At 41.3% G+C, this 24107-nt stretch overlaps 1 protein-coding gene across 3 annotated transcripts in view; it reads right to left on the bottom strand.

Moving 5' to 3' along the window:
- fryl (furry homolog, like) overlaps positions 1-24107 on the bottom strand; it is a 477034-nt gene that overhangs the window by 408115 nt on the left and 44812 nt on the right. The window lies entirely within an intron of this gene.

A 24107-nucleotide genomic window follows, 5' to 3' on the forward strand; every position in this document is an offset into this window, starting at 1 on the left:
GCTTTTAGAGGAGAAACTGATGAACAAAGAAATAGAGATGATTTAAAAGTATAGTTAAAAAGGGTTTGATGAACCTTTATAAATGAAGAAAAGCAATATGGCGGAGGCGAAAGTGTAGCTGGTCAAAAGAACAGAAATGCAGTATTAAAATAACATTATAACTTGCTTGCTTGACTGTTCATGAATCTGAGAGTTTCTTGTATCTATTAGGAGATCAACTGAAGTGTGTTTTTTTTAAAAAGTCATTCACGGGAGATACAATTAAATTTCATTATATTTATAATATGAATTTTATGACCTGTAATAGGTGGCACAGTGGCTCAGTGGTTAGCATTGCTGCCTCACAGTGCCAGGGGCCCAGGTTCAATTCTAGCCTCGGGCGACTGTCTGTGTGGAGTTTGCACATTCGCTCCGTGTCTGTGTGGGTTTCCTCCAGACGTGTCAGATTCCTCCCACAGTCCAAAGACGTGCATGTTAGGTGAATTGGCCAAGTTTTCGGGGATGTGTAGGTTAGGGGTAAATGTAGAGAATGGGGAACAGGTTTGGGTGGGATAATCTTTGGAGGGTCAGTGTGGACTTGTAGGGCCAAAGGACTATAAGGATTCTACGATTCTAATGCAACACAGCCTTCTCTCCTACTGTATCTAAATCCGACTGCAAACCTATTTTCTTGTTCAACATTTAATACCAGCACAATTTGGCAAATGGATTTAAAACCGGAGATCAGAGAGGCGATAAACTTGGTGAGGCCAAGTGCAAGTCAAAATAATAAACAATAAATGGGAAAATACCAAGAGGAGGTGAATATTCACAGCTCTGTAAAAGGTAGCATGACAGTTAATAAGATAGTTAAGAACCTATATGGAACTGTTTCCTTTATTAGCCAAGATAAGGACTATAAGAGCGGGGAAGTTATGTGGGAACTGTATAAATCATTAGTTGGGAAAATACTTGAATACTATGTGCAATTTTGGCCACCTCATAACAGAAAGCAAACAATTACACTCGAAGGTACAAAGGAGATTTATGAGGATGTTGTCAGGACTAGAAAAAGCACATATGTGGACAGGTTAGAGTTGTTCTCCTTAGAACAAAGAGGCGAAGGAGAAATTTGATCAAGATACCAAAATTTTGGGAGCCTGGATAAAGTCGATGGGAAGGGCACATTTCACTTAGCTGTCAGATCAGGATCTGTGACGTAAAGTGTGGCGCTGGAAAAGCACAGCAGGTCAGGCAGCATCCAAGGAGAAGGGGAAATCGACATTTCGGACATAAGCCCTGGCTCCTCAATGCTCTTTGACCTGCTGTGCTTTTCCAGCTCCACACTTTTCGCCTCTGATCTCCAGCATCTGCAGTCCTCACTTTATCCTAGATCAGTAACTGGGTGAGTATGTTTAAAAAATTATTTGTAGAAGGATAACAGGAAGATAGCAAAAGTGGTTCCACTTAAGTGATAGGAGTCTGGTACTCTGTACATGAAAGGGTCATACAGGCAGAAACCTGTATGCCTGAAATCTCATTCGGAACGATGTGGAGGTGCCAGTGTTAGACTAGGATGGACAAAGTCAGAAGTTACACAACACCAAGTTATACTCCAACACAAGCTTTCAGAATGTAGCCCTTTGCCAGGTGAAGTGAGACAGAAGCACACAGGCGCAGAATTTATAAGCAGAGAGATCAAGGGCAGACAGATCAAAAGATTGTTTAAATGGTGTGAGTTTAGTGTCAAATAGTAACTCTCTGGAGGTGATCAAAAGTGTCAGATGGTGCGAGTAAAAAGTCTCAACAGCTCAATAATATGCGAAGGGATGACCTATACTTTGATTAAGTGAGGAAGAGAGGCAGTCACAAAAAAACTAAAATAAGGTGGTGCTGGAGACGAACCAAATGACTGGAATAACATGAAAGCGACTCTATGACTCTATATGAGAGCTGCATGCCGACAGTCTAATCAAAGTAATAAGTAATCCAAAACTGTAAAACTAGTTCAGGTGAGAGTGTCAAAACAGGACAATAACAAAGATTTTACAGAAACAGAACAGTATGCTGGGGGTCCCATGTCGCACAACATAAATCCAAGATCACAGTTGAGGCAGTCTTCAGGGGTACGGAACTTGGCTATCAGTTTCCGCTCAGCGATTCTGCATTTTTGTGCATCTCAAAGACCTCCTTGGAGGATGCTTACCCAAAGATCGGAGGCTAATGCCCTTGACCGCTGAAGTTTTCCCCAACTGGGAGGTAACATTCCTGTCTGGTGATTGTTGTGTGGTGTCCACGTTCTACACCATGTTCTTCGTACCTTTCAACATGTCATCAATAGCCATGAGCATTTAACCATGATCATCCTTACACCTCCACTTCTCACCTTTAAACAACCACCAAACCTTAAATAGATCATCGCTCACAGCAAACTACCCAGCCTTCAGTACAACATCGACCACAACTCTGCCATGGCAAGACTCGTCAGATCATTGACATGGATACTACCATCACACGTGGGAACACCACCCACCATGTACACAGCAGATACTATATCTGTGTGACTCGGCCAACATTGTCTGTCTCATACGTTACAGGCAAGGATGCCCAAAGGCATAGTATATTGGCGAGACCATGCAGACATACAACAACGGATGAAGGGACACCACGCAATAATTGCCAGACAGGAATGTTCCCTCCTTATCTGAAAGCTTGTGATTTCAAATAAACCTACTGGACTATAACCTGGCGTTGTGCGATTTCTGACTTCATTTAGGAACAAAAAATTAGGACAAAGCCATTGAGCACCTCAAGCTTGTTCTGTATTCAGTGAGATCATGGCAGAACTGTTGCCTATCTCCATATACGTGTCTTTAGTCCGTATTACTTCATACCAATTGCTTAACAAAAATTTATCTCAGATTTAAAGTCAGCAACTGATATAGCATCAACTGCCAATTGTACAAAAGTGTTCCAAATATTTACCACTTTTTGTGTAGAAACTCTTCCTAATTTGTCTCCTGAATGGTCTCCTAATTCTTATGACAATGTTTCCTCGTTATAGAATTTCCAATCAGTGGAAATAGTTTATTTTCATCTACCCTGTCTTTTCCTTTTAACAACTTGAATATTTCAATCAGATCACTCGTTAACTTTCTAAATTCTAGAGAAACAGGCCTAATTTGTACAAGTGCTTCTCATTACTTAAAACCTGAAATCCAGGTATATTTCTTGTAAACCTACACTTTACTCCTGCCACACAAATACATTCTTCTTCAAGTGTGATGCCCAGATTGGCCCTCAGACCTCCAAGTGGGGTTGAGCCAAATTTTATATAATTTTAGCAAACCTTCTCTTTCCTTACAGCCCAGGCTTGTTAGAAATAAAGGCAACCATTAGTTTCCCCGATTATTTTCTGCAGCGATTTGTGGCATTTTAAAAAGATCTATGCACCTGAGCCCCAAAGTCTCTTTGGGCATCCAGAGCTTCTAATTTCATTGTATCTATAAAGCATCATGAACTATCCTTTAATCAATACAAAACGGATAACCTCATTCTTGCTCACGTTAAAATCCACCTGCCACAGATTTGGCCATTCATCTAGTCGTTCAATATTTCTTTATAATTTAGCACAAACCTCTACAAAGTCTACAATACCACCTAACTCGATGTCATCAGCAAACTTGGATGTATGACTTTCTATGCCATTATCCAAGTCGTTAATACATGTGAATAATTGAGATTGTAACACAGATCCTTGGGGAACATCACCGGTCATTTTCTGCCATTGAGTAAATAACAATGATCCTATCTTTGTCATCTGCCACTCAACCAATTTGCCAGCCATGTCAGTAATTTTCTCTAGGTTTTATGGGCTTCTACTTTAGTCAACAGTCTCTTATGCAGGACTTGATAAAATGCCTTCTGAAAATCTCTACAAACAACATCTGCCCACTATCCAAGTCACCACTTCAAAGAAATCAATGAGGCTTGTCAGGCAGGATCTACCTATCATGAATTCATGATGTCTCGACCTGATAAATTGAATATTTTCGAGGTGTTAGTTACACCGTGCTTGATTGTAGACTCTAACAATTTTCCCACCAAAGATGTAGGCTAATTTTAGTAGATATCTGGATATGCACCTCAAGTGGGACAATCTGCAAGGCCTCAGACCAAATGTTGTAAAGTGGGATGAGACTGAAGGGCTTGTCATTTGGCTGGCACAAATACAATGAGCCAAGTAGCCTTTATCTACACTGCAAATAATCGCAGCAAGTAGTGGAAGATGAGAAGGTTGTTGCTTGCCCAATGCCAGGTGTCAGGAGGTATGGCCAGGGCTTGAGAGAACTTTACAATTGAAGGAGTGAGGAACCAGGTATTATGACCCACGTACAAAAAGCATAGGCAAGACAAGGAAAGGAGCCTTGCACATTAAGAAACAGGAGCGAGGCACCAAATTAAGCAGATGCTCAAAGGTCTTGGGTGGCGGTGGTGGTAGAGAGGTAAAAACTAAATAGTGGAGCGAGGGGACCAAATTTAGGAAAATATGGTAAATTAAAGAATAGAGACAAGGCAAGGGAGAAAGCCTTTTAATGGGAAATGATAAACAGACTGAGACAGAAAGGAAACATGAGTACAGATCTAGGAGTAAATCAACAAATAAGGCCAGAGATTACAAAAATAAGAAAAAGGACAAAACTAAAGGCTATGATTCTGAACACAGTGTTAGAAACAAAACAGATGAATTGATCATGCAAGTTAGAATAAATACGATCAAACTGATAGCCATTTACAGGTAGGATGACATAGGTTGGGAGTTGAATGCTGAAGGGTACATGGTACTTACGTGAACAAGAAGCTAGGAAAAGATTAATAGTGGATCAGTTCTCAATTATGATATTGGCACATGGAGGAGAACACAAAGTTCAAGAAACCAGATCATAAAAACAACTTGGGTGGAAATGAAAAATTAAAAAGACAAGTCATTGTGGGAGTAACGTCTCTTCTTCTTCAGGCAGCTGAGGAAATTTGGCATGATGGTTAATACTGTTGCCAACTTTTATAGGTGCGTCATCAAGAGCATTCTGTCTGGATGTATCACTACCTGGTATGGCAACTGTGCCATTCAAGATGGGAGACAGTTACAGAGAGTGGTGAACTCTGCCCAGACAATCACAAAGGCCTACTTCCCATCTATAGAATACATTTACCACCATTTCCGTTGTCAAGGAAAGGACACCACCATTCTCAAAGATCCATCCCACCCTGGCAATGTTTTTCTACAACCACTATCATTGGGGAGAAGGTACAGAAGCCTGAACACGCACCAGCCGATTTTGAAACAGCTTCTACCCTACTGTTGTTAGAATACTGAATGGACTCTCAAACTCTTAGCATTCACCTGTACCTGTGTTTTTGTTTTTGCCGCTGTTTACCTATTATTTACTCATCTATGCTACTTAACTCTGTGATTTGCCTGTATTGCTCGCAGTACCTTGGTACACCTGACAATAAATTCAATTCAGTGACCACATATCAGGACTAAGTGAAAAGAAAAAATAATGGGTGCTTATCAGAAAAGATACAGCCAAAATCAAGTGGCATTTTAATCTATATGGACTGACCAGAAGATCACAAGATGTAGAAACAGATGTCGGCCTTCAGTCAAGTGAGCCTTCCTACCATTCAGATTATGGTTGATCTAATAATTATCGACTCCACTTTACTGTCTTATTCCCTCAGCCTCAATTCCCTTAATGATCAGAGATCTTTCTATCTGAGCTGTGAATACAGGTTGTTCTGCCATAATGCGACAGTTGCGTTCCTCTGCAGCCTCGTGCAATAGAAAATCACGCTATGAAAGATCACTAATAGAAAATCGCTATACCCATTCAGTAGAAACTTCGCATTATCCAAATAATGTCCACAATTCGTAATCGCGTTACAGCTAATTCGTGCTGACAAAATGCACATTATAGCAGAGCAACCTGTATACTTAATGAATCAGCCTTAACAGTTCTCTGCAGCAAAGAATTCCACAGATGTACTACTCTCAGAGAAAGAATGCCTCCTCATTTGTGTCTCAAATGGGCAAATCTTTATTCTGAAAGTTTGCCCTCTGGTCCTAGATTTTCTGACAAGAGGAAATTACCTTCCAACGTTTGTCTTGTAAAGAACAGTCAGTCAGTCTTCCATTCTTGTGCAACCTCATGTGACAGAAAAATCACGCTTTAGAAACAGTGCTTAAAGTGCTGCCAATGTAATCGCATTACAGCCACGACACGTTTTAAAAGTTTGTTTTCAGAAACAACGTCCCCAATTCCTCAAGCATGTTACAGTGAATTTGCATTGATGAAACATGTATTACAGCAGAACAAGTTGTACCAAAAGAATTTTAGAATGTTACAATATTATCTCCTCTAATTATTCTAACCACCAATGAGTACAAGCCCAACCTACTCAACTCCTCCTGGTAAGAAAATCCCCCCAAACCCAGATCAGATAAGTAAAAGTAACCTGAATGAGGTGTTCATAGAATGTTTCTTAGAACAGCATGTTCCTGAGACAACCAAAAAGCAGATCATAATAGGCCAGATATCATGTAACAAAATGTAACAAGATTGGTCTCACTGTGAATGCGCCCCTACCAGTAATCAGGTCATGATTAAATTTTACATGTAGTTTGAGGGATCCAAGATTTAAACTTTAATAAAGGCACAGTGGCTAGCACTGCAGTCTCACAGCGCCAGGGACCTGGGTTTGATTCTCGCCTTGGGTGACTGTGTGGAGTTTGCACATTCTCCCGATGTCTGCGTGGGTTTCCTCTGAGTGCTCCAGTTTCCTCCCACAATCCAAAGGTGTGCAGGTTAGGTGAATTGGCCATGCTAAATTACCCATAGTCAGGGGTAAATATAGGGTAGGGGAATGGGTCTGGGTGGGTTACTCTTTGGAGGGTCGGTTGAGCCGAAGGGCCAGTTTCCATACTGTAGTGAATCTAATCTAATCTAAAACGCAATTACAAGAACATGAAAGCAAAGCTAGCCAATGTGAACTGGCAAAATTAGGTTAAGGCTAAGCCAAGAGATAATGTAGTAGCCTGATACAAAGTGGATCTCTATGAAAAACTGCTACCATTAAGAACAAATCCCACTATCTTCAAAAATAAATCCCTTCTACATCTTAGATTTTGTCTCTAGTTTTCATAGCCTACTGGATGACACCTCAAAAAAGGATTTTTTAAAAATTCCAAAATGTACTACATAAAGTAGACTATTTTTGTTCAGCAACCAAACAACCTCAAAAAAATTCAACCATGTTATTCAGTTATTAGGTCACAACAGTTACTAAACAAAAGAAAGAAAACTCTTCCAGTTCACCTTTGTGGCAGCTACATATTAATAATATAATTGTTGGTTATTCATGGCAATGAACTGTTGTTATCAATTAGTCTGGAACAGACCGAAACATAAAATGAGAAATGCTCTAGTCATGAGAAGGTTTGGAAACTATTGGTCAAAAGTACTGATTCTGAATTACCAGAAGTAGGCGGAATGCTATATAACACAAGTCATGTCAAATTATTTACATGCAGTAAAAATATAAAACTCAACTAAATGCTTGGTCAAAATAAAGTGAATTTAAAGAACACCTTAAAGGATACAAATATACACCTGCACATAGTTTCACCACTGGCAACCCCAGGACCTACCTTGTGCCGAACATTGGATATTGCTAGGAAAGACAGAGTCAGATAAAGGATCATTTGGATCACTCAAAGCAATGAAAACGTCAGGCACAAAAACACAGTAACTAACCACATGCCACCACACGAATACCTCACCCGACAAGCTGCTAGATTAATTTGAAAAACGAATAATTATTAAAATTCATGCACAACTTGAAAAACATCTTGTTTTCTCATCACTGAGTAAAGACCCATCTCTTAAATTGCTTATCTTACCCTTACAAATTTTTAGTTTGGGTTCCATGACAAATGAAAATGCGCAAGGTTATTAGGGGACATCGCAATATTCTCTTTTTCAGAGAAAAGATCCTTAGTCTACTGTATACAATTTATATAGTAGATTAAAAGTAAATGTAGGCCCTTTATGTAGGCCCTTTATGTGTTTTGCAGACGTGCTTTGAATATAGATATTTCAGGCAGGGGTTGTGTCCTCTAACTCTACTATTCTGGACAAAGTGGAATATCTTATTCTGCAGAAGTCACATTAAAAAATGTGAATACCTGCACGTCTAGACACAGAGCATCTTTAACAATCCTTTCTCATTTCAAACAGAAAGTGAAGTACTGGGATTGTAACTCAGAATAAATCTCTGAAACATAATGCCAGTCCTTGTGGAGTATTAAAAGCTGTCAAAAAGAGAGTTCCTTGCTATGTTTTTTTCAATTTTCATTCATTTGCAAACAATGATACCTGACTAGCAATTAGTCAAAAAAAAGCCTTTGTTCAAGACAAATAAACTAGCTAAGTATAACTTAGTTAATTCGACACCATACTTGAGCAAAATTTTAAATTCTGAGTTAAAATTAAAGAATTAGAAATGCATAGTTTAAGCAAGAGTCCCAGCAAGGAATGATTAAATGAAGACTGTGCAGTGCATATCAATTTTCTAGTGAGGTGTCTTTTTAGAAATACATATTTATTTGATGGAAAAGAAAATGCAACAGCAAAGATTTGAAAGCCAAATAGCACTAAATTGGGTTGAATTGAAGTGGCCTGGAACAATACCATACATATTGTATATGTGGAAAAATCTATCAAATTGACTTTAAAAAAGGCATTTTTGATTGGTAAAATGCTTATAAAAACAAAGTACAGGAGGTGCTATACGACTGAAATAAAACTTGACACCATTCTGACAAAAACTGACCTGAAAGATAAACTCTTGCCTCTACACATGCTGCTTATTCTGGTGAGGATTTCCTGTATTTTTCATTTTTAAAAGCAATGCATAATCATGCACAAAATTGGTGATCCAGGCACCACATTTATTTTAAAAATCCCCAAACTAAAACCCTCCTCTTAATTTAAGAAAATAGATTATCATAAGCTAAAATTTAGGTCAACCAATTGTACTTAAAATTCACACTATTGTCCCTTATTTTCTCAATGGACATTTTCTTTTAAAAGGGGCATTCTGAACTGTTGTACGACACTTCCAGAGACACAAATACTATTTAAACACTCAGACAACCTTTAAATCTAGTTTGCAAAATCCACTGCAGCTGACAAAGGTTCCAGCTGCTAAGTCCAATTTAAACATCCATAAATTCAACAGGTCAGTGGTCAGCTTATTCCTAAACTTTCATTTGTCAAGGGTGGCTGCATTTTTTTCTATTACACCCTCAGTGTTTGAGCTTTGAGAAACAGTACATCAGGCAATGATTGAATTCAATAAAATACTGTACCTTCCCAAACAGGTCTGGAGACTATTTTCACAACCACCACTAGATGGCAATTTAAAACATGATTTATTCCAAATCTCCAAGCATCAATTTTTTGAAAGTACATGGAACATTACAGTGCAGAACAGGCCTTTCGGCCCTCGATGTTGTGCTGACCTGTGAACTATTCTCAGCTCGTCCCCCTACACTATCCCAAAATCACCCATGTGCTTATCGAAGTATTGTTTAAATCTCCCTAATGTGGCTGGGAAAGTATGGGAAAAAAAGTTTAGATTAATACATGGAGGTTCACTATAAAGTTATAATGGTACAGAGGAACCTTGATTATCCTTGAATATCAATTATCCGAATTTCAGATTATCCAAAGAAGATCTCAAGGTCCCGCAAAAATGTGACATCAAATAAGTAAGTGCATTAGATTTATCTGTACTGAAGAACATGTGAAACCGCTGACAAAAGCAAGGAAACACAAGCACCTCAAGCATCAACGTTTAGAAATTTTTTAGGTAAGGGTTATTACACAGCCCTTTGCCAAAGTAAGTGTTTTACAGTATTCCTGTCACTTTATGGGTCCGTTCGTGACAAAAAGTGCAAAGAACGTAAACGCACACGCAAGTTTGTGCTTCTGTCTTTCTATCGCTACACCGAGTTCCTGGAAACTGACATATGGTCTTGTGATCGTAGAAGCTGTTCAGGATCTTGTTTTATGCTGGGATTTCATATACAGTATTTAATGTGATGGTAAGGGTTTAGTCCTTCTCGGTTTAACTTGTAATTTGCAGAATGCAAAGATTAGTCTTTTTAAATAGCAGACTCATTAGACAAATTCTCCGGTAGAGCACAGTGTTAGATCAGTATAGCTTCCCTTGTTTAAGATAAAAATTGATTATCCAAACAAAATAGCGCCCACCCAGCTCGTTTGATCTCCTCCTTGAACCCAGTAATCCTCGTTATATAGCTACACCCATACAGATACAGACTTCCACGATTCTGGTGCAACAATGAAAAAAACTGCAATGCATTTCTAAGAAATGACCCTTGTTCAACTTGGATAGGAATTTGCAGACATCAGCTTTCACATGCATCTGTCAGTTATTCTTCTGGGTAATCTAGGTTATGACATTTGGAGGATTCTGTCAAAGCCCACTCATGAATACTGCAGTGGTGTCCTCACATCGTGGTAAGACCACTGTTTTGAGACATAAATGCATTGAACATTGGGATACAGTGGAACATTTCCCAATTTGCTTGGAGATGTAGCAAGAAACAAAAAAACCAAAACAGCAACAGGATATGTAAAGACTAGTAGAACAGGTCGACAAGTGACAGATGAAATTTAATACAAAGGAGTGCAAAGTGATGCATTTTAACAGAAGGATCAAAAAGAGTAGTTACGATCAGGGACCTGGACATCATAAATAAGTCGGTGCATATAGACACAGGGAAGTATGTTGAACTTTTATAAACTTCTGGGTATGTGATAGCAAGAGAATGCAACATACAGCACGAAAGAGCGGGATAGAGAGCACGAGAGGAGAACAGAAGGTACGCACCAGAGAGCAAAAAAGGCAATATCACTTATTTTCCTGGAAGACTGGAACCAACAAACAAATCTGTTCATCCCCAACAGTGGACAAAGAAAAAAAAATTATTTTATTGATAACAAAAGGACTAGAGCACACAAATTTAAGGTCTTAGGATATGAGGATGTGAAGAAGAATGTTTTTATATAGCAAGCAACAGTGAGCTAGAGCATGCTGCCTTCAACATTTCAGGTGTACTGCCGAGTCCTGAAGAAAGGTTACACCCAAAACGCTGACTTCTCTGTCTCTTGATGCTGCTTGGCTTGCTGTGTTCTTCCAGCCTCCTACTTGTCTACCTTTTGAGTAACAAGGACTCACTGATAGCAACTCCTGAATTTCCTCATTATTCTGTGGTATGTTCAAACTTTAAAAGGCACTGACAACTTCATAGGCGTGACCACCACAAAGCCCAGATGAATATTTAAATTTGGATCTGTTCCCAAGTTTTCCTGAGAAAATTACAATTAAATTTTTTAAGGAGCCACTAACTCTAGAAGCTCATCGGGTGATGTTCCAAAATGTTTTATAAACTACAGAGGGTGAAAAATCTACATATATAGAATCTTTCATATAACAGGTCACAACTATATACTCCATTCTAGAATGTTCTTTGGCTTTTTCTTTTCCAAGCAAACAAACCTATTTTTAAGATTCAGAATAAAAAACCTTGGCCAGAAAATTGTGCTGCCAGCTATAACAAAAAAAAACCAAAATAGCCTCAAAAACAAAACAGTTTCCAGGTTTTTAAATCCAAAAAAAAAACTTTATATGCTGGTAATTTCTCTCTTGATTACAAAGGGTGGAGCTTACAAACAGTAAATGCTAGACTGCCAACGTCCATTTGATGTAAAAGAGAACTTTCTCAAACCGAGATGATGCCATGCCTGACATAGGCTGCCCAGTCATTTACAAAAGCAGTGAAAAAAACACAAGTAATTCAAATTTACCCGTCTAGATTAATCATCTGGAAAAATAATAAATCAGCAAATATATTTGACCATTTCATTCATATTCTGTATAAGCAGTCAAGCTAGATATAAAATTAAACAGTTTGTCAACCTGTCTACATTTCTCCAAAGTAAAATTTAGCAGGTTAAAACAAAGTAAATAATTGAAAATCAATAATTTGTCTTGAACCATTTTAAAAGTAATTTGAACTCACTAAGATTCATAAATGTAGGAAAAAAAACAAGAAATCAATAAATCCTGTTACTGGAAGAGAACATAGAGGAAGTGGTAGAGGCAGGTACAATTACAACAGTTAAAAGACATTTGGACAGATACATGGATATGAAAGGTTCAGAGGGATATGGACCAAATGCAGACAAATGGAACTAATTCAATTCAGGAAACCTGATTGGCCTGGATTCTGTGCTGTACGACTCTATGACTCTATATGGCATTCCACTGAGAGAATCTCAAGATGCATGCTTGAAAATTATGCTCAATGTATATACCATAAAATTTTCAGCAAGAATAAGTGTGACAAGGAGCAAATGCACACAATCACAGAATGGTTAAAGTGCAAAAGGCAACCATCCAACCTGTCAAGTTCAGGCAAGCTGTATGCAAGAGTGATTCAACTTACCCTCAGAATTTCTCATATGGAAGCAGGCCATTCAGCCCATCAAGTTAACACCAAACCTCCAAAGAGCAGCCCACCCAGACCCACTCCTGTAACCCTGTATTTCTCATGGCAAACCTACCAAGCCTGCACACCCTTGGACACTATGGGCAATTTAGCATTGCCAATCCACCTAGCCTGCACATCTTTAGACTGTGGGAGGAAACCAAAGCACCCGGAGGAAACCCACATAGACATGGAGAGAATGTGCAAACCCCACACTAGATTCAAACCCAGGTCCCTGGCACTATAAGGCAGCAATATTAACCACTGACTAACAACCATGCCCTGTTCCCCATCCTGGTCCCTTATCCATGAAAGGATATTTTATTTTTAGTTGTTTAAACCAATATCATCTTTGATGTTTTTGACCATCACTTTAAACATGTCCCATCTGATTTTCAATCCCTCTAGCCAATAAAAGTTCCCTCTAACTAGTTAAGGGACTGTAGATGTTGGATATTTGAAATAAAAACAAAATGCCAAACAAAGTTAGCAAGTCCTCTAGAGAGGAGAGTCATATTGAATTCAAAAGTTACTTTGTTTCTCTCTCCACAGAAGCTGAGGTTTTATTTCTCTGTAATGGCATTGTGTGGACTTCTCATGATTTTGAGCAACTCTATCAAATCCTCTTAAGCATTTTTAATAAAGGTAGTAACCCACCTCCCCAAGTCTATTCTTTTTACAGATAGCCCTCAACTAAGGAAACACAATTATAACATGTTACAGTGCAGAAGGAGGCCATTGAGCCCACCTTATTTGCATTCGCTTGTGAAGCGAGCATCATGATCAACAGCCAATCTCCTGCTTTTATCCCATTACCTTGCAAACTATTCTGGTCCAAAATAATCTCAATGTCCTCTTGCATGCCTAGATTGGTTGGAATGAATTGTTATCCTCATAAATCACTTCTGCAACTTCTCAAAGCCCTCACATTTTTCCTAAATAGAAGTTCTTTGAAATGGTTACATTTGGCCTTTTGAATCTGGTCCAACCAGTCAATATGATCATGGTTGATCATCAAACTCAGTAGCCCCTTAGCACTTTCCTCCCCATTTCCTTTGATCTGTTTTAGCCCTAAGAACTGTATCTAATGCCTTCGTGAAAACATTGACCTAAACCATTTTTTGGGAAGAGGATTCCACAGGCTCACCACTCTCAGCTTAGGAGAAATTTCTCTACCCAAAGTTCTACATTGCTTACCCCTTATCCTTTGATCGTCCCCTTGGTTCTGGACTCTCTAATCATCAGGAACATTCTTCCAGCATTTACCTTTTCTAGTCTTGTTAGAATTTTGAATGTTTCTTTGAATTCCACCACCCTCCACGCACTCATCTACCTCATTCTTCTAAACTCCAGTGAATATAGCCCAAACCAATCAGACCTCTCTTCACACATCAGTTTTACTATCCCAGGAATAAATGTGATGAACCTTTATTGAACTCCCTCCACAGCCAAAAATATTGCCTCAGATAGGAGATTAAAACCACATACAATACTCCAACCGGGATCTGATCAGGTATATCCCAGAACTTCCTGGGAAGCTCGCTGAGACCTATATCGATAGCCATAGGTAAGGTGCTGGAAGACTGGAGGTTAGCTAATGTGGTGTCATTATTTAAGAAATATGGTAAGGAAATGCCAGGAAACTATAGACCAGTGAGCCTCACTTCAATGGTGGGTATCTTGTTGCCGAGAGGATTCTGAGAGACAGGATTTACATGCATTTGGAAAGGCAAGGATTGATTACGAATAGTCAACATGGCTTTGTGTGTGGGAATTGTGTGGTACTAACTTGATTGAGATATTTGAAGTGACAAAGATGATCAATGAAGACAGAGGAAAATGTTGCCTATATGGACTTCATCAGAAGTCACACAACACCAGGTTATAGTCCAAGGCGTTTATTCGAAATTTCAAACTTTTGGAGTGTTGCTCCTTCATCAGACCTGATGAAAGAACAGCCCTCCAAAAGCTTACAATTTCAAATACACCTGCTAAACTACACCCTGGACTTTGCCCAACCCAGTCCAACACTGGCACCTCCACATCATGGCTATATGGATTTCAGCAAGGTGTTCGATAAGGTTCTGCAGAGTAGACTGGTTAGCAAGGTTAGGTCAATTGGAATCCAGGGGAAGCTGACCAACTGAATATAAAATTGGCTTGAAAGTAGGAGTGAGAGGGTGGAGGAGAATTGTTTTTCAGACTGGATGCCTGTGACCAATGGTGTGCTGCAAGGATTAGTCAGTGCTGGGTCCACTACCTTTCATCATTCATGTAAATGAAAATTATAAAAATGATTTGGATGTGAACAAAGGGATTTTGGTTAGTAAGTTTGCAGATGGTGGTGTAGTGAACAGTGAAAAAGGTTACCTCAGAGTACTACAAGGCCTTCATCAGATGGGCCAATGAGCCAAGGAGTAGCAGGTGCAGTTTAAGTTAGATAAATGTGAGGAGTTAAATTTTGGTAAGACAAATCAGGGCAGGACTTACACAGTTAATGGTAGGGCCCTGGGGAGTGTTAGTGAACAATAAGACTTAAGGGTACAGGTGCATGGTTCGTTGCAAGTGGAGTCACAGGTGAACAGCGTGCTGAAAATTGAGTTTGGCACACATGCATTCATTAGTCAGTGCGCTGAATATAGAAGTTGGGAGGTCATGTTGTGGCTATGTAGGACATTGGTTAGGCCATTTTTTCAAATAATGTTCTCCCTGCATTATGACAGGTGTTGTCAAACTTGAAAGGGTTCAGAAAAAAGCTTACAAAGGATAATGCCAGGGTTGGAGGGTTTGAACTACAGGGAGAAGCAGAGCAGGCTGCAGCTTTTTTCCCTGGAGCGTCGCATACTGCAAAGTGACCTTATAGAGGTTGAAAAAATCATGAGGGACACGGATAGGGTAAATACACAAGGTCTTTTTCCCAGGGTAGGGAGTCAAAAACTAGAGGGCATAGTTTTAAGGAGGGAGGGGAAAGACTTAAAAGGGACCATGGGGGGGATCCAAAATGGCAGCAATCTAGGAAGTTGGCGTTGCAGGGCTCTGCACCAAACCACAAGCAGTACGAATTCTTTATCTGCTGTACCCTGACCAGCGCGATATCCTGTGACTCTGGAAAGGTCGTGGAGTCCCAGGAAACTGTCAGAGAGCAACTTACCTCGGGTTTTGCCACCCAGGGTTGCTGAAGAAAGGAGGAAGCACGTCAGAGGCCAGGCCCGCAGCCCAGCCTGCAGGATCTCAGACTCAATTTCCCACCAGGTCCTGGTAAAGGAGCTCGCAAAATCTCACAAGATATTGGGGAAGCAGATAGAGAAGAAGCCGGCCCGAATCTCTATCATGCTGCAGAAGTATGGACAGCAGTTGGGAATCCTGGAGAAAAGGACAGATGAGGTAGAACACAGGGTCACAGTAGTGGAAGCTAATACAGATTCCTCCAAGGATAGGATCCATGCCCTGGAGATGCAGGTCTGTAAATTGCTTGACCAGGTTGATGACCTCGAGAACAGGGGCAGGAGAAAAAAAAAATTCGGATCACTGGTCTGCCAGGGGTAAGGAAGGTGAGCGAACAGTGGAATTTATTGAGGACTAGTTGCCGAAATTCCTTAACTTGGAAGCTGGAATGAGAAGCTTGAAGATTGAGAGGGCTAACCGGGCACGGCGCAGAGGTCAGGTCTGGACCACCGTCCTCGTCCTGTCTTGGTATGGTTTCATCACTACAGAGATAAGGAGAGAATCGTGGAAGCTTCCAGAAACCAAGGGAAGGAGCCGAAGGCCCTAGTTTATGAGGGCTCCAAGATCATATTCTTCCAGGACTTGTCAGCGGTGGTGATCCAGAAAAGAAAATCCTATGACAGCATCAAGAAAAGACTGAGGGAGCTTGGGATCCACTACTCTGAGGAACCCGGCAGTGCTTCAGATGACCGGAGATGGATCTGTATATCTCTTTGACACATCGAAGGCGGCAAGAGACTTGGTGGACAAATTAACTTAATCTGAACAAGTAGTGGTGTTTGGGTATGTCTCTACTTTTTGTTAAAAGAAGATGAAGTCCAGTCAGGGCTTCCTTTTCCTTTTTTTTAAAACTGGTAACAATCTGATCCAAACTATGCTCGGAAGAGGTTGGGATGTGTACTTTCAATTTCTAAGTTATACCAACGGGATGGGTGGAATATTTGTCTTTTTTTTCCAAATTTTCTTTGTTCACACTATTATTTCATGGTGTTTTTTTTTGTTTTCTGCTTGCTTTAGTGGTGTGACTCTAGCAAGGAGGAGAGAAAATGGTTAGGATAGCTAAATGCCTACTTATGCCGATTCAGGTATTTAAATGTCCTGGCTGCAGTACTGACAGAAGGATGGGAAGTTGGGTTTCGGGATGTGTAGTTACCCCCTTTGGGCATGGGGTGAGGTCCTCTATTCAGCACTACTGGCGCTTTATACGTTGTTGTTTTTTGGTTTTTGGTGTATATAGTCTTTGATAACTGTAGGTTGTTAACTGTACTGGTTTTAGTTTATGTAGTTTTATGTTTGATGGATCTTGTGACACTAAGGCTCGGTGATTTGTAATTCGAGTTCCTCCTCTCTGGAATCTAAATGTTACCGCAGAAGGTTATGGCTAATAACTTGATTAAATGGTGTACCTAGAACATCAAGGGGAGTCAGTCACTAATCAAGAGGAAAAGGATACTCTCGAATATTAGAAAGGAAAAGGTGGATATTGCTTTAATACAGAGACACACTTGGACGATAGGAAGCATTTGAAACTACAGCAGAATGGCTTTGATCAAGTTTACTTTTCATCTTTAAATACCAGAAATAGGTGAATGGCTATATTGATTAGGAGGAATCTCACGTTTTAGTTACTGGAGTGTTAAAAACACACATTGGAGGATCGTAATCCTCAAAGCCCTGATAAATGGGGCAGAATATGGCATTTTAAAATGTTTACTGCCCTCCGGCCCATCCCCTCAAATTTCTGTAGATGAGATCTCTAAATTGATCAGTCTTGAGTCCCACACATGATAAGGGGAGATTTTAATTGTCTTGTGGATCCCACGGTAGACAGGTTGCCCAAAGGTCCCCTGATAACCTCTGTACAATTAGTGGATGTGTGTGTGGAGTTAGAACATAGAACATAGAAGAATACAGCGCAGTACAGGTCCTTCGGCCCTCGATGTTGCGCCGATCCAAGCCCACCTAACCTACACTAGCCCACTATCCTCCGTATGCCTATCCAATGCCCGCTTAAATGCCCATAATGAGGGAGAGTCCACCACTGCTACTGGCAGGGCATTCCACGAACTCACGACTCGCTGAGTAAAGAACCTACCCCTAACATCTGTCCTGTACCTACCCCCCCTTAATTTAAAGCTATGCCCCCTTGTAATAGCTGCCTCCATACATGGAAAAAGATTCTCACTGTCGACCCTATCTAAACCCCTAATCATCTTGTACACCTCTATCAAGTCACCCCTAAACCTTCTTTTCTCCAATGAAAACAACCCTAAGTGCCTCAGCCTTTCCTCATACGATCTTTCTACCATACCAGGCAACATCCTGGTAAACCTCCTCTGCACCCGTTCCAGTGCCTCCACATCCTTCCTACAGTATGGCGACCAAAACTGCACACAATACTCCAGATGCGGCCGCACCAGTGTCTTATACAACTGCAACATGACCTCAGTACTCCGGAACTCAATTCCTCTACCAATAAAAACTAGTACACCATATGCCTTCTTCACCGCACTATTTACCTGGGTGGCAACTTTCAAAGATCTGTGTACATGGACACCAAGATCCCTCTGCTCATCCACCCTACCAAGTATCCGACCATTAGCCCAGTACCCCATCTTTTTGTTACTCTTACCAAAGTGAATCACCTCACACTTAGCTACATTGAACTCCATTTGCCACCTTTCTGCCCAGTTCTGCAGCTTATCTATATCCTGCTGTAACCTGCCACGTCCTTCCTCACTGTCTACAACTCCTCCGACTTTCGTATCATCTGCAAACTTGCTCACCCAACCTTCTAACCCCTCCTCCAGGTCATTTATAAAAATGACAAACAGCAATGGTCCCAAAACAGATCCCTGCGGAACACCGCTAGTGACGGCACTCCAAGATGAACCTTTGCCATCAACTACTACCCTCTGTCTTCTTCCGGCTAGCCAACTTGTAATCCAAACCTCCAACTCCCCCTCAATGCCATACCTCCGTATTTTTTGAAGTAGCCTACCATGGGGAACCTTATCAAACGCCTTACTAAAATCCATATACACCACATCTACCGCTTTCCCCTCGTCCACCTCCTTAGTCACCTTCTCAAAGAATTCAATAAGGTTTGTGAGGCACGACCTGCCCTTCACAAAACCATGCTGACTATCCTTGATCACATTATTCCTATCCAGATGTTCATAAATCCTATCCCTTACAATTCTCTCTAAGACTTTGCCCACAACAGAAGTGAGACTCACTGGCCTATAGTTACTAGGGTTATCCCTACTCCCCTTCTTGAACAAGGGAACCACATTTGCTAGCCTCCAATCTTCCGGCACTACTCCTGTAGATACCGAGGACATAAAAATCAAGGCCAATGGCTCTGCAATCTCCTCCCTTGCTTCCCAGAGAATCCTAGGATAAATGCCATCAGGCCCAGGGGACTTATTTATTTTCACCCTTTCCAGAATTTCCAACACCTCTTCTCTACATGCCTCAAAGCAATCCATTCTACTTAATTGTGACTCAGTATTCACATTGACAATAATGTCCTGTTCCTGAGTGAATACTGACGAAAAGTATTCATTCAGTGTCTCCCCAATCTCTTCAGCCTCCACACGCAACTTCCCACTACTATCCTTGACTGGACCTATTCCTACCCTCGTCATTCTTTTATTCCTGACATACCTATAGAAAGCCTTAGGGTTTTCCCTAATCCTACCAACTGAGGACCTTTCATGTCCCCTCCTTGCTGCTCTTAGCTCTCTCTTCAGGTCCTTCCTGGCTTCCTTATAACTCTCAATAGCCCCAATTGAACCTTCACGCCTCATCTTTACATAGGCCGCCCTCTTCCATTTAATAAGGGATTCCAATTCCTTATTAAACCACGGCTCCCTAACACGACCCTTTCCTCCCTGCCTGACGGGTACATACTTATCAAGGACACTCAATAGTTGCTCCTTGAACAAGCTCCACATATCAATTACGCCCTTGCCTTGAAGCTTACTTTTCCAAGCCACACATCCTAAGTCATGCCTCACCGCATCATAATTTCCCTGCCCCCAGCTATAACTCTTGCCCTGTAGTGCACACTTATCCCTCTCCATCACTAGAGTAAAAGTCACCGAATTGTGGTCACTGTCCCCAAAGTGCTCACCTACCTCTAATTCTAGCACCTGGCCTGGTTCATTACCCAGGACCAAATCCAGTATGGCCTCACCTCTTGTTGGCCTATCTACATATTGTGTCAGGAAACCCTCCTGCACACATTGGACAAACACTGACCCATCTAACGAACTTGAGCTATAGCTTTCCCAATCAATATCAGGAAAGTTAAAGTCCCCCATACAACCACCCTATTACTTTCACTCTTCTCTTGAATCATCCTCGCAATCCTTTCTTCTACGTTTCTAGGACTATTAGGAGGCCTGTAGAAAACTCCTAACAGGGTGACCTCACCTTTCCTATTCCTAACCTCAGCTCAAACTACCTCAGATGGCGAGTCTTCATCCATCGTCCTTTCCACAGCTGTAATACTATCTTTGACAAGCAATGCCACACCTCCCCCTCTTTTACCCCCACCTCTGACCCTACTAAAACATTTAAACCCTGGGACCTGCAACAGCCAATCCTGTCCCTGTTCTACCCATGTCTCCGTAATAGCCACAACATCGAAGTCCCAGGTACCAACCCACGCTGCAAGTTCACCTACCTTATTTCGTATACTTCTTGCATTGAAGTATATACACTTCAAGCCACTTTCCTGTTTACAGACATCCTCCTTTGAAATTGATGCCATGTTCCTAACCTCCCTACACTCCAGGTCCTGCACCCTAAAGCTACAGTCTAGGTTCCCATGCCCTTGCAGAGTTAGTTTAAACCCCCCCCCCAAGAGCACTAGCAAACCTCCCACCAAGGATACTGGTGCCCCTCAGGTTCAGGTGCAGACCATCCTGTTTATAGAGGTCCCACCTTCCCCAGAAAGAACCCCAGTTATCCAAATACCGGAATCCCTCCCTCCTGCACCATCCCTGTAGCCACGCATTTAACTGTTCTCTCTCCCTATTCCTCGATTCTCTATCACGTGGCACGGGTAACAAACCAGAGACAACAACTCTGTTCGTTCTAACTTTGAGCTTCCAACCTAGCTCAACCTAGAACAGGGTTGGAGGACGCCTGGAGAAGTCTCCACCCTACAGGTAGGGAGTTAACTTTTTTTTCCCCAATCCACACAAATGTTACACCAGGAGTGATTTTTTTTTTCTGATCCCCATAGCAACTCTGGACTTGGTGGCATCTTGAATGATTGGCAATATCACCATCTGCGATCATATTCCAGTGTACCGGTTAAGATTAAGGGCACTGTAGTGGGTCCGAGGCACTGATGAATGGATCCCTTTATCCTTAAGGATAAGTAGTTTATGGAGTACTTCTCTAAGGAATTTAGGGTGTTCCTGGACATTAATTCAGGCTCAGTTAGTAGCCCGTCCATCCTTTGGGAAACTGCCAAAGCCTATGCCGGGGTTAGTTATCTCCTACTCTGCCAGTAGGAACGGCAGAAGGGCGAGCAGCAACGTCTCCTCTGAGCACGGTTGAAGGCAGCCGAGAAGGCTCACTTTGACAGGCCCTCGTTGGTCAAGCTACAGAGGATTACGACGCTACAGCTTGCATTGAATTCCGTGCTCACACAGATGGCAAAGAAGTAGCTTACTTTCGCAAAACAAAGGTTGCATGAGCATGTTGACAAAACAGACAAGTAGCTAGCGTATCTTGCCAGGAAAAGGAGTGCCTCTCAAGCCATTACATTGATTAGGGAATGATCTGGGAACCTAACATGTGATTCCAAAAAGATTAATGTGGCATTCCAGACATTTTACTCTGAATTATATCAATCTGAGGGTTGAGAGGAGGGATGGAGTCCTTTTTCCAAGGATCTGGAGCTCCCAGGTGTGACCCCCCAAATGGGAGCCTTTTCTCAATACCCCCTTATCAAAGCAAGAGGTGCAGGAGGCTGTGAAGCAGCTTCAGATTAGAAAGGCGCCTGATCCTGATGGACTTCCCAGTGAATTCTATAAGTGAATTCTATAAGGAATTCACAAGCAGATTGTCAGGCCCGATGCTCAACATGCTCAATGACTCGCACAGTCATGATTGTCTCCTGCCATCTCTAAGAGAGGCCAATATTTTGCTTATACTTCGAAAAGGGACAGTACTGGAGGACTGTGCTTCTTACCGGCCCATTTCACTCTTAAATAAGCACTTTAAAATCCTCTCTAAGACTCGTGCGTTAAGGCTGGAAACTGTGTTACCTTTTATTGTTAAAGAGGACAAGACAGGCTTCATAAACGGCTACAAATCCTCCAATAATGTTATGAGGCTGCTTAATATAATTCAAACGTGTTAACAACAGTCAATAACAGGGATTGGTGATTTCTCTAGATGCAGAGAAGGCATTTGACGGAGTTTGAGTGGCCGTACCTTTTGTATACTCTTCAGCGGTTTGTCGTGGGCAAAGCCTTTGTAAGATGAGTAAAGGCTCTCTACAGTGACTCTCTCACTGCGATCATCACCAATGGGGTCCCTTTTCGCCATTGTTTCTTACACTGGCGATTGAACTATTGGCAGAGGCCATTTGTAGGGATCCCAATATATCAGCTCCAGAAGTGGGGTCAAAACTACACAAGATTTCATTTCACAAAGATGGTGTCCTCATTTCTTTGTCAAATCCAGCAGTTTTAATGCCTTGCCTGATACAATGCATCAGCTCATTAGGCACCTTTTCGTGGTACAAGATTAATTTTGCCAAGTGATAGGCTATGTCTATGGGTGGTCTCATGAAGGTGCTAGGTCTTGAGGGTGAATCTCAATTCCCATTTAAGTGCTCACAGGGGGATTTTATGTACTTGTACTCCAGTTCTTGATCAGTTATTTAAAACTGATTTTGTTCATTTATTCGACGAAAGCAAACAAGACTTTCAAAGATGGGATGCGCTTCCAGTCTCATGGTGAGGTCAGATAGTTCTTATTAAAAGGTGAATATTCTCCCCTGTTTGTTGTACCCAATAAGGATGCTCCCCATGATTTTCGATAAGCAAAGTTCAGGAGACTGAATGGGTGGTTCAGCTCTTTAATTTGGCATTGTAAGTGGCCCCTTATTAAATTAGTTAAATTGCAATTGCCTTATAGACTGGGGGAAGTGGATCTCCCGGATATTAAAAATGATCAACTAAGCTCGCTTTTAGCTTATGTGAGTGAATGGGCTTGTGGGGACCCTTTTTCAAAATAGTTAGATATCGAAACCTCTCAGGCAAAGTGCCCCCTTATTCGTTTGCTGTTTTTGAACGAAATGAGGACACTTAAGGAATATTGCCATAACCCAATAGTTATCAATACTGTTAAAGCATGGAGGACAATTCGACAGAGGGAATGCAATATTGGCAAAACATTTTTTCTTACACCTATAGTGGGTATGCCAGGTTTTCAACCAGGGATGATGGATTCAGGATTCAAACATTGGACAGCTAGGGGTGATTTATTTGAGGGAGACACAGTGGCATCTTTTGATCAGTTAGCGCGGAAGTAGGAGCTAGTTAGGGATTTTATTAAAAAAAAACTTTTGACTGATCCCCACAAATCTGACCTAGAGAGGAGGGTGCTCAGTGCTAAGAGTGCACTTTCTGTCAGTATCCTATATCATCAGTTGGGGGCCATTCAGACGAATTTGATCAACTCTGCAGTGTGTGGGAGTGAGAGCTAGGCATTGAGGTCTCCTCAGAGGCCTTGGAAGGTATTTGGGAAAACATAAGAAAGATATCAATGTGCAATATTACCCATGCTTTGCAGTTGAAGATTCTCCACAGGATCCACTTGGCTTCGGATCGTTTGTCAAAATTTAAACCAGGGGTATCTTCAACATGCCCCAAGTGTAAAGTTAGAACGGGCACTCTTATCCATTGTCTCTGGTCCTGTGGTACACTTCAAACATACTGGAGCGCTGTGGCAGGTGCAATGGAGGGGACTTTGGGTGTAAGGCTGGAGAATGACTAGATTTCTCTTCTTCTTGGCCTGCCCAGTGTATTCCCTGTAGATGCGCATATGAAAAAACTTTTCAACATCCTCACTTTCTGCGCAAGAAAGAATATCATGTTAGGTTAGGTGTCCGAAAACCCCCCAGGCCTGTCAGGTTGGCGGAAGTTTGTTATGGAGCATATCCCTTTGGATTTTCTCACAAGTATGGTACGCCACAAAACTGAGAATTTCTATAAGACATGGCGGCCAT

Source organism: Chiloscyllium plagiosum, unplaced genomic scaffold (genome assembly GCF_037043375.1).
Source record: "Chiloscyllium plagiosum isolate Xiang-an unplaced genomic scaffold, Cpla_swu_hap1 HiC_scaffold_1, whole genome shotgun sequence".
NCBI classification, from domain to species: domain Eukaryota; kingdom Metazoa; phylum Chordata; class Chondrichthyes; order Orectolobiformes; family Hemiscylliidae; genus Chiloscyllium; species Chiloscyllium plagiosum.